Source organism: Pinus tabuliformis, chromosome 1_2, assembly GCF_031772625.1.
Source record: "Pinus tabuliformis cultivar Carrire ecotype Pingquan chromosome 1_2, CPIR1, whole genome shotgun sequence".
Lineage (NCBI taxonomy): Eukaryota > Viridiplantae > Streptophyta > Pinopsida > Pinales > Pinaceae > Pinus > Pinus tabuliformis.
The window spans coordinates 1,267,689,736-1,267,707,830 of NC_142298.1; positions in this window are offsets into that span (position 1 = coordinate 1,267,689,736).

Consider the following 18,095-nt stretch of genomic DNA (forward strand, 5'->3'; position numbering starts at 1 on the left):
AGTTGGTTAATATTTCTGTCCCCGTTTCATACCTTATCGGTAATTGAAAGTGGGTTAAGAAAGTCGTGGCTAGGGAACTAAAGTTGTCGAAAGAGGCTCTTGGCAATTCAATATACCATTTAGCCGCTGGACCTGTCAATGTCCTCTGAAAAAGGCGAAGTCTTATCGAATCATCGTTAAGGGTGTTCGACGAACACCACAGATGAAAAGTCATCACGTGATTCGACGGGTCTTCACTTGGATTTCCATTGAATTTAGGAATGTCAGATGGAAGTTTATGAGGAATCCCTGGCCACCAAGGGGCATAAGCAATCGGATCATTCGTCAACCGATGTAAATCAGGTAACTCTAAAGTTGCCACGAATGGTAACTGTTGATTCAGGTTAGGCGAAGCGTAACCAGGGTACGATGGAATCGCTTGAGCAGTGGGTCTTTGCATACCAACATAATGTAATTGATGTTGGTATGACTGATACGGTTGGTGGACTTGACCACTGTAAAGTGGTTGGTTTTGACCGTTTTGGATGTGCGGTTGTCCACTATTCGCAAAGATCTGCTGCTCAGAACCTTAGTATACTTGCTGGAACTGCGGTTGGTGGTATTGTACAAGCCATGGTTGTGACGCCATGTTTTGTTGCGCCATGCTAACCATTGGACCAAGGTGTGGGGTAATTGTACCCGTTTGTACTTGTGTCGACCCACCAGTTGGTGATTGTGGTTGTGACCCATGGTCAAGTGACTGTTGCATTACAACCTGAGAAATCTGAGGTTGACATGTAACAGGTATCGCTTGAACTTGAGACACAGTTACAATAGCCGGTGTGGTTGGGATATTCGTCACAGGTACACACTGTTGCATAGAATATACAATCCTTGGTTGTTGAGGTAGCATGGGTACCCAACTACTTGATGCAATTCCAGTATAACCTGAACATTGTTGTGAACTCACGTATGGATACCCTCCAGGAGGGGGTAGTGAAAGGGCATATTGCCCCCCATACGGTAGCAATCCGGAATTAAAAGGGATTGATGGCCCAGATTGTCCTCCATGAGGATCAATCTGTTGAGTCTCAACATAAGAGTTGCCGGGTATTACACCGGATGAACAAACTGGAACAGACCATACTGTCGACATAGTCCCTTGGTGGACTCCCTCTAGCTGTTGAGAGCTAGTTGGGACAGCTGGTATGCCGGAAAACATTGTTGGAGTGACGGCAGGAGCTTCTGCTGTCGCTGTTTCATTTGACACAGTCCTAGATGATGACGGTTGTTCAAACATTTTAAGTTTATCCAATAGATTGCCTAGCGATTCTACAGGAACTTCCACTTGTGGTGGATTAACTTCTGATGAAGGAAATAGAGTGACCCCGACTCCAAAATGAGTTGGAGTACTTGCTTGCGGATCCTCTGCAATTTCCTCTATCGCAATCAAACCTGGTGGAAGAGGAAGACCATCAGGTCCGTAAAATATTTCTGGTGCCGAAGAAGTGGTTGCTTCGACAACGACAGTTGTTTGAGGAGCAAAACTCTCTGGACCGGTTACAGATGGACCTGGTTCAGTTACACAAGTATTTGCCCCCAGACCAGGATCAGTATTACTGTCCTTCTGTGGCTGTTGAACTTCTTCTATAGAGGCAGGGTTTCCAGAAAGGTTAGGAGTAACCGGAATCTCGGATGTAGTAGGAACACTTGTTCTAACTTTCAAAGGAGATTTTGACCCGGTTAAACGAGTTCGCTTTGCCCGTACTGTTTTCGATTCCGGGGACAAAGACTGTTGACTCGCAAGCCTCCGTGAACGACGGATTTTCAATTGACTTTCTTCCACGATTGCGGATTACTCGGTCAACCAAAATATTAAAAGGGGAAATTTGTGTTTCCGAATTGAATGAATTTTATTAGACGCTTTTTAGACACAAATTCTTTTTCACTTTTTAAGAGTCGAGAAAAAGCTAAAGATGACTCTAGTCTCCTTCGATGTATTAACGAGCCCGAAGTGACAAATGCTCGGTTGGACTTCTTCAGTTATAGAGTTTGAAAAAGGCCAAAAGAAACTGCTCTGGAGATCTAGGCAGAGGGTGTGCCAAACCTTTCGCAAAACCACAGAATACGTTTTACGGTACGAGTGGTCGATCTTCGTGAATGCTGTGTTCACTGCATTGCGATCAGTAGGGCGGCCGACACGGTTTCCTATGGATAAAGGCTTTGATCCTATAGGGGTCTCCCAATATATACGCGACGGTACGTGGGAGCACAAGTCCGTATTAGTGCCACCGACTCTCAGGAGGAATCACCCACCTTCGTCGAGATCGACAGTCACTATGTTTAACGACGCCGGAACACGTCTCTAGCTTAGACCTCTAGATGTTTGCGTTATGTTTCAAAGCGTTGTTAGGTTCATTCAATATATTTTAAGTTGATCTTTTTAAAGTTTGCCTTTAAAGGTTCACCACGAGATGTATTGATACAAATTCCTAATGCAGTCTAAGATGAGAAGCAAGCTTTTCCAATCTTTTCGACTTATGAAAATCTTAACTACTGAGGGAAAAGAGAGATAAAATCCTTTTCACACAGATCAAAGAGCACTCGCTAATGCACTTTTTCCTAAATCAACATACAAACTTAATGCAAAATGCAAAAATGCAAGTATTTCTTTTCTCTTCCTTAATGTTTGATGAAATACAGAAAGAAAGTTGTTGTATAATTTCGAATTCAATTTCAAGCGAAAGCAAACAAGTTTGTCCAAAATTGAAAGACACCTTACGATCTACTTGTTTTGACACTTAGAAATGTATAAATTCAAACCATATAACGAAAGCGACAAACTCAATCAACTATGAACAGCAAACAAACTAACTCTTAAGATCAAAACGACACTTAATCACAGGTCTAGATCTAAGAGGTCAATGCAAGACTGGTTCACTTTCATTATGGGAAACTGTAAATGACGCAAGAAATACAAAAGAACAAATACAGTTTCTTTATACAACTGAGGCGGAATAATGACAAAGGAAGATGGTTTCAGATAGGCCTACTGACTGGCAGCAAACAACAAAACCACAGTGAAAAAAAATCAAGACACAGCAGGAAACCACAGTAACTCAAGCCAAGACTGGTCCAGCGCAGGTGTAACACTGCCTGTTTGACCTTCAGCGCAGGTAGCCCCTTCGGGAACTGCGCTGAAATGCAGACTGCCTTTGTACAGTCTGCAATGAAGAACGAGACTTTCGTCCGTCTTGGTTTCTGGGTCACAGATTGCTCAAAAATTCACAGTTTTTGCTCAAATCAGAAGCTATCAGTCAAGGACACACTAAGGGATGTAAAGGAGGATGAAAAGCTATCACTAAGAGCTTATTAGAGTCCTTGTGGATCAGCTCTTCAAATCATAAACTTGCTCAGAAAATGAGCCAGAGTAGCTGCCCTCTACTTTGTGTTTGATAGACTCAAACACAGTTCGATTCGATACTCTCCTTGTTTATGCAATGAATAGAAAGAAACACAACAAACTAACAAGATACGCTCCCCAGCGGAGTCGCCATTTTGTTGGGGGGAAAAGTATCTAATGCAGAATGCCTCTATCCCACTCTGAAGGTGATAGTACTCCAGCAACAACAGAATGCAAAGCTATTCAAAGTTTCTTCTTTATGAGATGAGAGAGGGAAGAAAAGGATGATCTACTAACCGTTATCTTGCGCTAATAGTCGATCCAGTCTTCACTCCTTGCCGCTCGCTCCTAGCTCTTTGTCCTTTGACCGGCCCAGCTACACACAGATCCTGTAAAAGCACAAGGAAAGGAAACTACAAGAAGCATACATCCATAATCGATTATAGGATTAGCATAAATCAAATATACAAGCATCTATTCATCATAAAACACATGCATATAGAAGAACCTCAAATACTTTATTGATAATAGAAGTAAAGTTCTGAGAGAGTTACAACCACAATGGGCCCAATCCAACAACACCTCCCAGCTGAAAGAAATCTCCTCTTCACCTCCTTCAAGCAAACACCCAATAGCTCTAATCACAAACCAACAACACTTCCTTACTTGCACAAAATTCCAGCCTCCTTAGACCTCATGAGAGAGCTCTATATATAGGTTTTTGGAGAAAGGATGAGTCATCTTGAGACTGGCCTGAAGCTGACTTGTGTCCTCTCCCACTTTAGTTAATCTTCAGTTCTTGAGTCCACTTGGAGAATCTTGCTTCCACTTGGAGATCAAGACCCTCTTACTCATCACTAGGCGAATTCCTTGACCCAAGTGTCAGTTTGGAAGCTTCCTGGGCAGTTGACACCTTGCAGAATGACTGTGCCACTTGGCCAATCTCGCCCAGCACAGGTAGCCTTCATTGGTTTTGACCTTCAGCGCAGGTACAAGGAGGAGCAGTTGACATTCAGCGCAGATGCTCAGTGGAGCAGCTAACATGATCCAGAAATAGCCTGTTTTTTGAGTGTTTTTAGGTGGAGAACTGATTTTCAGTGCTGTGGTTTGCAGACCTTGTTCCTCTAAGGGTAAGAACAACATGTTTAGGGACTTTGGATCCCTCAGATTATTGACATTTCATGCTCCATGCTGATAGGCACAAAAATGTCTATAACACTCTTCTTCATGAGTCATGCTAGAGATTTCAAGTTGCTTACTAGGTGTTTCCATTTTCTTTCTTCGAGGCATTAATTAATGCTAATAATTCTTCACTATTCCCTTTGAATTCCTTCAAACTAATTTTTCAACCACTCTTATGCAAAATTAAAAAAAAACTACACACCTTTTTTTTCACTTTGTAGGAGCACGATATTGAATCTGTTGTATCTATGTAATTGTGGATCTTGAATATCTGAAATCTCGTCCTATAGTAGCCCTATGAGTCCTCTGTCTAACCCCACAAGTATGATCAAGATTGGATTCTCCAAGGAAGAGTTATGCCAAATCTCCCATGGTGACCAGATTATAAACTAGTTCAGTAGAGTGAACTTGTATGACATTCCACGTGTCACTATTTCAACCTTAGTACCTAAAACTAATACAAAGAAAACTATAGGCCGTCCTATTTCTGAAAATTCTTACGAATTTTCAATTTGATGCTCAAAACAAAAGTTATGGAGATTTTCTCCCAGTCACTTGTTTTGAATGTAATTCGGGAGTCTGCAAAACCCTAACTTCCTCAGATAATTTCTCCGCAAATATTGTGAGACAAGCTCTAAAATTTGGACCCGACATTGAGAATGATTTCGGTTCAAATGGGTTTTTTTTTTCACTTCTGAAATGTTGTAGAAAAAACGTTATAGCGGAAATGCCACAATGACCAGTTTGGAGCAATGAAACCCTAGAATCCAAAGCTTTGAAACCAAATGTTATGAAACCAGCTCACAAAAAGATAGAAAAGATAGATCAACTCCTTAGAAATAAGCCTCTTCGAGGGGGCAACCTCCTTTACATTACACAAATGAAAAATTCTTCGATGATTCAAATGACAAAACCTCCTTTCTATATATAGGAGTCTAAGGGGTCACAATATAACCAAGCCGACCTAACAATAATAATATGAAGGCACAAAAATAACAATAGAGGGATTCTATGGGGCACAAAAATAATAATAAGGGATAAAACAACAATAGTAATGGGGGAATCACTAATATTATAGGGACCTAACATGTTATTCTTGAGTTCATTTAGCCAATAATTCTTCAAATCTGTTGGACACCTAATCCTCTAAGGATTGGTGTGGAAGCTAAATAGTCAAAGGAAGTCCAAGAGACCTTGGAATATGAAACCAAAGTTCATATGAATGTACTGTAAATATATATCATTTATTAATAATAGATATACTCTCATGCTTATCTTTAATATTCTGTTGCTGCCATGTATGTGTTTAACATGGTATCAGAGCTTTGATGTGTGGCCTTCTCCCACCATTAGTTGTGTGGTCTTCTTCAAACTAGGTGCTTTGCCATTGTGCAATATTTTAGTCATCCTCTCTGCCTTTTGCACTGTCTTTCCTACAAAAATGTTACATTTAACTCAAATTGAATCCTGTCATCTATATTGTAGTCGCGATTTTCTGCCCATGTTTTGCATTTCTACAATGTCACACATCTGCCTTCTTCCAGCACAAATTCATAAATCTCTCATCGATGAACAAAACTTGTCTTTGTGAACGCTTCAAGCTTCAGCTAGATTCCTCTCACTGGTCCCTTTTTGAATACGTTTCATCAAATGAGGCGATTTTGTTTCTGAGATGTTTGGAGGTAATAATGGCAACTTCCTCAACAATTATCTTGTTGGTATGGAAGTCAAGTGGCATACGAGTGTATTACCTCTCTATTATCTATTGATAGGATTTCTTAATGCCGCATATGGTTGAGAGTGCGGGGAGGCACAACTATTGGTGGGATCACAACCTCAGCTTGTATTTCTCACTATATCAGAGTCCTGCGTGGATTCCTTGGTGTTGGAGGAGGCGTCTGTGATCGTCGTTCACCACCAAACCCACAGGAGAGCAACCGCTACAAGAATTTTACAAATTGACTAACTGCAAAAGAGTGGAGCAGAGTACACTGTCTATGTTGTGGTATCGTATAGTAGTGCTATGATTCCAGAAGGGGTGTTGTTTATTATCATTTGGCCCTATTGGTATATAATATTTGCTGTCAGTACCAGGTGCGTCAGAAGCTCTCGGCTCTATGGGTATATGAGCTTCGCTGCCAATACTAGGTGTGTTAGAAGCTATCGTTGCAAGGAGCTCATCAACATTAGAGCCAAGCTTGCAACGTCTCATGGACAAGTGATAATAGCAAGGCAACGTTGCTACCTGTAAACATTTCTGGCAATGTTACTGCCTGTAAAATACGCTCAATACCTCCCACGCTGGAAGCTGCTCGGCTCGGTCCCTCCTCTGCACATATATCTAGCCCATTCCACTCCATGCTACATATAAATGCTAAGTATCAATGAGGTATTATCAGTGAATTATTACATTGATTGTGTTAATAGCATTATTGTGATATATATGTCATATGTCTCCCTCCTCTCCACACCTCACACCACTCCTCACCGCAAACCTGTCATAACATATAACACTTTCTGATTGGTTGTATTTTTACTCCTAGTTGGAAGCTGACTTACATCGAACTGTTGAATGGTATATCCCATAGTGCCTTCCTCGTAAGCCACTAGTCTTCCCATACCACTGGTCTTCCCGTATCTCTGATTCTCAAAAAATTATACTCTATATCTCCACTGTATTTGATATGTGGTTCTCGTGGCGCTATCCTCCACGACATCGCTTGATATCCTTCGCTGTGTTTGATATGTTGGCATATTGGCCCGACATGTGGCATGCTAGGTATTTGATGAACCTAAATTCATATGCCTTTGTAGTCAAGGGAGGCCTTGCATTTGGTTGCCTCCTCATTGCTCGTTACTTGAATATAAAGAAGCTGAGAGACCTGGAGTGCCTTAGATGAGATGTGCAAGTGCTCCTGAGAAAGGATATTTTTGCAAGCTAGAGATCTGCACAAACGAATATTGATTGCATAACGCTATCTCCAGTGAAGAATTCAATCAGGTGTTGTATGATGCGTTGTTCCACCAAAAAATTAGTTTATTTACTAATTTGAATATTTCTATACGCATTGGCTTACACATATATGTGAGTTTGCCTTATACGCATTGTGCATTGAAGGTATTATGGTGTAGTTTCTACCTCCTCCATACATGTAAAATCTTGGTTAGATTGATGCGTGAATGTCATGACTGTTTGATATGTGGAATGCTTGAATTTAAATGCCCATCATCCACTGAAGCGTTGGAGTATGTATTTCGAAGGCACTGTAGCCTCGAAGCCTTGTAAAATAGAATTGAGATATTGTGATACAACGATGACATCGTCATCGACATCAGAACATAGAGGTCCTGTTTCTCAAACTGAAGGCCTGCCTGCAAGTGGACCTGTAAGGTATTTGCACTCTGGTCCTATCTATAACAAATCTCCAAATACAAGGGCATAGTTTGGTTCTAAATGTATGAAGCTAATTCATGCACCGCCGTCTACTCATGGAGAATCTGCTCTTACTTTACATTATGCCAATGTGATTATCCTTATTGAGATGCTGGTTTCTCAATAATTTATATGTGAGTCGAGATCGAGAGACTCTCGTAGGTTGTGCTGAAACCAAAATACTTTGGTAATAATAGCATCCACAGTCTGTCAATATTTGAGGTCGAAAGCAAGATATATATAGAGGTCGAAATAAAGAGCAACTATGAGGCATAACATATTTTTGCATGGGCACACAAAGGGAGACAACTTGAGGACCAAGATAGTAACCTTTGTTCTAGTTGTGTTTCTTCCTCAATTTTTATTATTTAAATATTCGAAAGTGCCTGGAACGGAATGAACTACATTGGTTCTTGTAAAACAAAGCTCTCCTTGAATTGGTAGTTATAGTCATTAATGGCTTGATTTTGAGTGATTTATTAATTGGTTGAGATATTAAGTGAAATAATGTGGGTGTTGAAAACTTTTAACTCATGGTGGAGTATCGAGTTATAGGTGTACATTTATTTCATCTCCTTATTGTGACTGGGTGTTGCTTCTTCTTCATTGATCGGTCGCTATAATCACTTTTTTAAATTGTAAGTTTGACATTGGAGAAAATGACTCAAATTGGCGAAGTATTAGAGTTTTTAAAAACTCTGATAAAATCTACTGTTGATGACACATTCAAAATCAACAAGGGCTCTCTCTCATAAATTCAGACATGTCTACAATATGCATAAGAACAAATTGATTTTTTGCAGCTAGAATCACAACTACAGCAAGAGGAGTTACAGAAGTATAGTCATGATTCTGAACTTGTTTATGTTCAGAACAATTCTCCTTTCGAATCAGAAATTGACTCCCGTCAACATGGAGAAACTAATCAAGATAGTAAAGTTGAGGTTGATTCAAGGGCAGATGTGAATACATATTTAGAAGTCTAGCCTACACTTCCCAAGCCAATCATTAGGCCTTGAGAAGAGCTTGTCCATAAAAAGCGCAAAATTGGACTTGGATATGACAAGGAAGTTTCCTTTCACATTATAGATTACTCAAAGCCCATTTAGTTTCAGAGTGCTGGATTCCTTCATGATAGTTCACCTTCAGTTGTTCCAGATTTTCCCCCTCTTCCACAGCAACAACAACAAATTGTGAAATGACAACAATATGACCGAGTTGGCCACATGAAAGATCATTGTTTTGATCTTCATCCATGTTAGCACTATTATAAAACTAGTCATTCTTCAAACATATGCTTCAGAAATAAACCTCCTGCAAGAACAAAGATTCATCTTGGATGGATCACTTCTTGGCAATGGGCTTCAATAGCCAAGAAGATATCTCGCTCATAGAACATGATTTGTTCTCAGATATTTAAAAGTCTTGCAGTTGAGATCTCTTCATCTTCTCACCTTGTACCTGACAGGGGGGAAGTGATGGTCATCTATAAGCTTCAAAGCCACATCAAGCGAGCCTAAGCCACAACCTACCATACCAGATTTAGAGTTGTAGCCAGAGACAAAGATGCCCTTGAGCATGCCTTCAGTTGGTGATGCCTCTTCAAAGAATTGGAGACACTTCCTCTAGAAGAAGACTTTAGCTTCTTTCCAGTTTTGAAAGATTTCCAGGAATTGAATTAAGCATTCCAGAGTTGTTGGTAATCCTTAGACCATCACAGGTTGAGACCTCCCTTTTCAAGTTGACGTTCTCTCTTTTATGTGGGGTGAGACCTCCCTGTCATGGTTGAAGTTTTCCCTCTTCAAAACATGAGGAGCACTTCCTATAGCAGAAGACCTCAGCTTCATGCCAGACTTGGAAGAGTTCTAGGAATTGCACTAAGCGTTCCAATGTTGGTGGTCATCCTTAAACCACCGCCCTTTATGAAAACATTTCAGAGAGCACATTCAGCCTAGTGTTGCCATGCATTTTTGCACGTTTTGTATTAGAGCTCTCTTCTTGGATTCATACATAACCCTTCAGATTAAGGGGAGGAATGTTGGACACCTAATCCTCTAAGGGTTGGTGTGGAAGCTGAATAGTCTAAGGAAGTCCAAGAGACCTTGGAATATGAAACCAAAGGTCATATGAATGTACTATAAATATATATCATTTTTTAATAATAGATATACTCTCATGCTTATCTTTAATATTCTGTTGCTGCCATGTATGTGTTTAACAAAATCCCAGAATCCTGTCATTGTTGAGGATGGTAGTTTCAAACGCATCCCAATCTCTTGTAAGGCCTCCAAGTGCAAAAAGTGTGAGTTGCCTGTCACTAAAAAATTCTCCAATAGATAGTAGATCATTATTGATTTCCAGTAATCCTCATGAAGTAGGATTGAATGGATTCTCCTATATCCATCTTGATGTCTTTCAACTTGTTCTTGAGAAAAAGAACTTGATTTGCGTTATTTACTTTGAACATCCCAACCAGATTGTCATACATCTCCTTAGATGTTTCCAAATAAAAAATATAGGCAACCAAAGGCTTGTGAATAGAATCAACAATAATTTTCTTAGCTTTGACCTCTCCTTTCTTGTACTTTGTTTTTGCATCAGCGTGCATTTGAAGGAGGATCTGCTACTCTTCCTTTGACATAGTCCATATCATCATTTTCTTCCAAGTTGAAATCCAGAGACATCTTCCATGCATGATAATCAGATTTTTCCTAAAGCTTGTCCTCGGATTTGAAGTAAGATGTAGTGGTCATTGAGGCTAGCTCCAAATTCTTGTCCAACAACTTCCCTTAATGATTGATTTCCTCAATCTTGCTTGGGCTTTGTCTTCACCTGAGCTCTGATACAATGTTAATTTTGGATAACGATGGTATTTTTTCTGCTTAACACAATTTACTTCAATGTTCTTTAGCAACCCAATAACAATATCTAATTATTTTTAGTAGAAATCACATCTATCATTAATCACATTGATAGTAAATGCAGATAGAACATAAAAACATATGCAAAAGACAAGACAAGAGGACACGAGATTTGGTGGATGCCAAGGAAAAACCCCAGTGTTGGGAAAACCCTTTGATCAAATCTTCTCATTATTATTCAATATTTCAACAGAGAGAGAGAGAGAGAGTACAAAATTCAAATAGACTAGCCAAATACAAAGTTAAATCAGCCCTATCAACCTCTGCAGTCAACTGTTGTCAAAATTCAACCCTAACCAGAAAGTCAATGATGGTCAAATCAACAAAAAAATGCCTCCTTTGAACCTCAGTCAAAGGTAGATAAATTCGGCTTCCATCAAGGGTCAAATTCAACCCAAAACAGTCCCACAAAAGCTGGTCAAAGTTTGTCAAACAACAGTCAACGTGGGTTAAACAGTCCCAAACACCTCAATTTTCATGCGAATCAATGCGGCCTCAAGAGAGCGAAATTTTGCCTCCAAAAACACAGTAAAATTTGAACAAATTAGTAGGGTCAACGCTGGTCAACAATATGAAATTTTCGGTTATGTTTTAGCCCAGAAAAACAATCTTCCTAGCTGCACATATGAGAGAGAGAGAGGGAGAGAGAGTATATGCCCAATCTGTACAAACCAATCCATTGAGGAGAGAGAAGAATGAGTGAGTGAATGATTTCCAAATGAGGAGAGAGGTATATTCTATTTATACACTTTGTTGTGGGTGAAGAGACATATCTATTGGGTGTCTTGATCCTACATTAAGCTGAGGTAGACTTGAACATTTTGTACATGTCAGAGAATAAATTCAAAATCACACTTCTACTTGTCCGAATGAGATGATCTTTATATCAAGCTTAGACCTCTCGAAAAGAGGAATACAATGCAATAATCATCTCCATCATATGAGTTGTCCCAAGGTGGAATTTGGCCCTACTTTCCAATTTTAACAACCCCCCCCCCCCCCACATTTCGTTAACTCTTATTATATCCTCTTCACATTGTCCTCCCATTTATACATAATGGTTTTTTTCCATCAAAGACCCTTGTTATCTCATATATTAAGGGGTATTTGTCATAACATCTTTTACCACATTTATCTTGAGATGCAATTTTTGGCTAAGGTGTATGTCCATTTCTCCTGACAGAAATCTCAAATCTTCCCCCACAGAAGTCTTAAAAATAAAAACTTTTTTAGAAACCATATTCTTTTCTAGTATTCTAACATGAAGTGTATATATGTGAGTTTCCCACATAGAAAATTGACAAAAACAATATACCTATAAAAGAACCAAAATGTAAAATAGTAAAACTGTTTCAAAGGTTTTAAGCATGAACACTTATTTTTTTCAATTGCTTTGTATGACCTATACATAATTTTTTTAAAAGAATACATAAATATATACATAATTGACATTAAAATATTTTACATAACATGTGCATTGAGACATTTTATCTATCAACTAAGTTGTCCACATTTTATCTATTTTATCTATTTTTATCTATATATATATATATATATATATATATATATATATATATATAGATATATATGTATATATAGGATTGTAATATCAACAAACAAATCGAGTGAACATAGTGAAGTTGGGATTATTGATGTTTTATAATGCTTTTGATTAAAAATAACTAAACATGCATATTCATATTTGTTTTCTTATTATAGGGGACATTGCATTTCTATGTAGAGAATATTTTATCTTTATCTTATGAGGGACACGTGTCATGAGCAAGGAAAATATGAAACCCCACACACATACTAGAGTGTAGAATGTGGATGTGTGCAAATAACATTTTCATCCTGATTAATAATGGTTAATTATAAACAATTACCTCATTCCTGCAACCATACCATACCATACCAAGTAAAACATAAAATTCAATAACGAATATTAAACGTGTCAATATTTTTTATTTTTTAACTTTCCAAAAATGGATGGCGGCGGCATTCTAAGCTTGGTGTAAATTTGGGCTATGGATATTACCCTATCCGTTACATGTTACATTGAATACTTTGTTCAAAGGCAATGCTAGCATCTACCAATATTACTAGTGGTATCGAGCATCAAATAGTTGTAGTAATTGTTCATTCTATCCTGTAACCTGCGTATTATGTGTAATTACTTGTGTTCTCCATGACTCTGAACACGCCCTCCATGACTCTGAACACGCCCTGGTTTCTTGTTTGGAGGTGCCGCAATCCAACCATTAGCTATAAATTGTGGATCTCTTCCCAATATATTGTACGCGTGCTTATCATCATTGGCCGATCTCTCATGATCGAAAACATCATCAATTGTCCAATCGCTCATTGCTGAAAACATTTATCTATTATTTTTTCTATTAACATAACCACATGGGCACGACTTTTCATTATAATTCAAAGGGTACGCCCATCGGTAAATATTAACATAACCACACGTTCAAGGTTTTTCATCATAATCCATAGGGTATGTGCATCTGTAAAAGTAAAAGTAAATATTAACATAACCATTCAAAGGGTATCCACATCTATCAAGTGAAGTGAAGCACTTGAATTAGGAAGTTACCATGATTATTTTTATATAATCTTAGTATATTATTATATTGAGATTATTTTTATATATTTTTTGGTTTTGTAAAGTATGTCTTAATTAGGTTAGGGTAAGGGAATATTGGGTAAAATATAAACTCCTACCCTCATATGTTACCATGGTTATCTTTATATAATCTTAACATAGTCCCAAAAAGTTACCATGGTTATTTTTATATAATCTTAGTATATTATTATATTAAGATTATTTTTATATATTTTCTGGTTCTATAGAGTATGTTGTAATTAGGTTAGGGTGAGGGAATATTGGGTAAAATATAAACTCCTTTTTTTCAGAGAGAAAAAGCAATATAGATTATATTAAGAGCATATAATGATCAAGTATACATAGAGAGAGAAAGGCCTCAGCCAATAGAGCAAAACATTTGAGCAAAATCATTTGTGTATGGGGAGAAAAGATCCCCAAAAGTTCTGTAGATGCTGTTCAGAATGTAGCAAAAAAGTTCTATAAAGTAGCATATAGACACATGCGCTGAATGAATCTAAATAGCTGGAACATATGTTGAATAAAAAGAGAGACTTATAAGAAAAAACATGAGGGGGCCTGCTTAGACCAGAGTAGCCAAGGACCCCGAAATTGTAGACAAAATGGAGTCAAGCGGCAAACGGCAGTCCTGGAAAATACGACCATTCCTCCACTTCCAGATATGCCAGCAAGTTAGAATGAAGAGAGCATGCCAGTTGGGGCATTGGGTACCCCACCATGAGAAAGCTTCCTGTACAGAAGAAACCCCTCATACGTTACCATGGTTATCTTTATATAATATTAGCATAGTCCTAAAAAGTTACCATGGTTATTTTTATATAATCTTAGTATATTATTAGATTAAGATTATTTTTGTATAATTTCTGGTTCTATAGAGTATGTTGTAATTAGGTTAGGGTGAGGGAATATTGGGTAAAATATAAACTCCTACCCTCATATGTTACCATGATTATCTTTATATAATCTTAGCATATAAATGCTAAGATTAATTTTATATATTTTCTCGTTTCATAGAGTATGTTGTAATTATGTTAGGGTGAGGGATTATTGGGTTAAATATAAACCCCTACCCTCATATGAGGGTAGGGTATGTTTTATTCAATATTATGATGGCAAGGACCTACAATTGGGGGAATATTGGGTAAAACATACCCCTCTCTCATAACGAGAGAGGGGGGTATAGGAGTGAGATATAAGGACAGATAGAGAAAGGGATAGGGAGAGAGAAAAGGATGGAGGGGGGGGGGGGGGGGGGGTAGGATGGAGGGGGAGAGGGGGGTTTGGTAGTGTTAGTGAAGGGTAGAGAGAGGGTATAGGAGGGAGACTTAAGGACAAAGAGAAAAAGGGGTAGGGAGAGACAGAGACAAGGATGAAGATTGGGGATGAGAGGGAGTGAGAGGGGGGGCCAAAAGGATAGATAGAGAGAGAGAAACAAAGATAGAGGGGAAAAAGGGTGGGTTAGAGAAAGGGTGTGTGTCAAAGAGACAGGGGGTGGGAGAGAGAGCAGAACGGGGAAAGGAAGAGAGATGGGGGAATAGGAAAATTGATATAGGATGGAGACATAGGGACAAAGAGAGATAGAGACAAAAGGATATTGAAGGGGGGGAGAGATATAGAAAGAGAGAGTGAAAGAGATAGAGTGAATTGATGGGGTTAGGGGGGGGGCTTGAGAGAAAGTGACAAAGATAGAGAAAGGAATGGGGAAAGGAAACTTAGACAAAGAGGGGCATGAAATAGCAAATGGAGAGAGATATAAAAAGAGGCATAGGGAGAACTAGTCAACTATCTCAAAGGTCTAGGTGAAGATGCCAAAGAAAATATGATTGTCCAAAGGGTCTTGAGATCTCTTCTAGATAATATTTATGCCAAGGTTTATGCGATTGAAGATCTAAAAGATTTGTACCCTCTATCAATGGATGAACTTCATGGAATTCTCATAACATAAGATATGAGGTAGAGAAATTCTCCTCAAATGGAAGCTACATTCAAGCCATCTAGGACATCAAGAAAGGGAAAGAATTGTAATTGTAGTAGCAATGATTCTAACACTGAGATGACATAATTTTTCAAGAAGCTGAAGGATCCAAACTTAGAGGTATGCTACCTCTCATTTGATTTAGATGTGGTAAAATAAGACATTCTACATCAAACTTCCCTTTTAAATATGATAGTGATAATGAAGATGAACCTAAGAGAAGAAGCCTCAAGAAGAGAGGCTCAAAAAAAAAGAATTTCTTCTCCAAACAAGACAGTGATGACTCTGATGAAGAAGAAGAATATTATGGTGGAAGTAGTGAAATATTGTTCATGGCATTCAGAAATGAAACAGAGACTCGTCCAAAAGAAGAACAAAATATAGAAGAAATAGAAGGAAATATGGAGGAACTATTTACTAGTGCCATAGAATAAAATGAGAAACTTAGAAAGAAGAATGAAAATTTATCTCAAGAAATTAAATCTATCAAAACCAAGAAGGAAGAACCTATAATAATAGATGTATTGAGCAATAAACTGAAGGAAAATGAAGAAATCTGCGAAACATTGGATGCTAAAGTTGTATCACTAAAAGGGGAGTTGGACAATGGCAACAAGAACTTGAAGAGTACCCAGACCTTGGATCTCATTCTCAACTCTCAAATACCACTACATGACAAATTTGGATTTGGTTATATGGGAGAATCTCCAAATTCAAAGGAAGAATCCAATGTTCATCATTAACAAAAGCCTACAATTTTTGTTGATGTCCTTAAAGGATCTTATCATTTTAACCTTCTAGGAAACAACGTTTATCACAGGAATGAGAAGCAACCCCTCCCTAAAAGGAATATATCATCAAGGCAAGCTTACCCTAATATGAATCAAACTATTTTCGTTGGTCACTGTTTCTCTGTAAAAATTTTGGTCATCAGGAAATACATTGCAAGCCTTATGCGAGTAATAATCAAAATAAGATTGTTGAACCAAACTGGCAAGGCCAAATTGCGGCTTATAACTCCTTTTCTCCTCTTTCAAAGTACAGTCTAGAATGTTACAAATGTAATAATTCAAGCAATATATCACAAAATTGTCCTCTAGGACAAAGAGAGAAATTTTGGAGAAAGAAAATTGGAGAATCTAAGCCTAAAAATTGTAGTCTAGCTTTATGTGCTAAGGAAAAGGAAAATCAATGGTTTGTAGATAGTGGATGTTCTATGCACATGATAGGTGAGCAAAAAAAGTTCATCTCAATAAGAAAAGAAAAAGTATGGAAATGTGATGTTTGGAGAGAACGAATTTGCTAAAATTGTTGGTAGAGTGAGTCTCATTAATGGCAAAGGAAAAGCACAAAATGCACTATATGTTGAAGGACTCAAGCATAATATTCTAAGTGTCATCCAAATATACGATCAAGGAAATGATATCAACTTTTGTTCCAAGGACTATGAGATAAGGAGATCATCTTTAGGAAAGCTAGTAGGAAGAGGAGTAAGAACAACAAATAGTGTATATATTCTCAGTGAAATTAAAGAAGAGAGATGTTACATGAGTTAAGGAGATGAAATTTGGTTGTGGAATAAGCATTTGGGACTCCTAAGCTTTGATAACTTGGTTAAGATTATAAAAACTCAAGTAGTAAGAAATATCTCCAAAATTTCAAATCTAGAAAATGTTATTTGAGCACCTTGTCAACTTCGAAAAAAAACTAGGGTAAGCTTCAAATCAACGGTATGTTCGAAATCAAAGCCTCTATAACTCATTCATGTAGATCCGTGCGGTCAAACCTGCTCTAGCTCTAAAAGGAGAACGGTAATTTATTTTATTTATAGATGAGAATACTTGAATGATGTGGGTATTTTCATAAGATATAAGAACTAGATTATTTTAAAACTTTTAGGCAATGATTGAAAATGAAAGTGAGTTAAACATGAAATTATTAAGAGCACACAGAGGTGGGGAATTTACCTCATGAGAATTCAATGAATTGTGTGAAAAATATGGAATTAGAAAGGAACTCTTTTCGCTAGAAATCCACAACAAAATGGAGCAGTGGAAAAACGGAATAGATCTTGTTGGGTTGTGTTATATTCTTTCCACGTAGTTAATAGGGGGTTTGTAAGGCACCCGTAACCCCACTTTATGGGGTCTGGGGCAGCGCCCGAGAAAATTTTGGTTTTGGACCCTATGTTAGGTTGGGCGGACCCACCTATTGTTTTTTGCATGATTTTCGCACATGTTTTTTAGACGCGATGGTTTTCTGTCCATGGTATTGGACGCGATGGTTTTCTGTCCATGGTATTGGATGCTTCGGCATGTATAAATATGTATTGTAACATTGAAAGGAACATAACGAAAAATCAAGCTGGTAGTCTGATCCGGATTTAAAGAGGAACGCAACAAATTACAGAGATAACCATATACACAAAGATGCAGCGGAAATAATACTTCATTTCATTAATGGAAAATACTGAAATATGCTTACAAACAGCAATGGCAATAAACTAGCTAGGGCGATGGTAGCTTATCTCTGAGAAGAGATGTGATGGCTACATGCCTCTGAACTGTGTT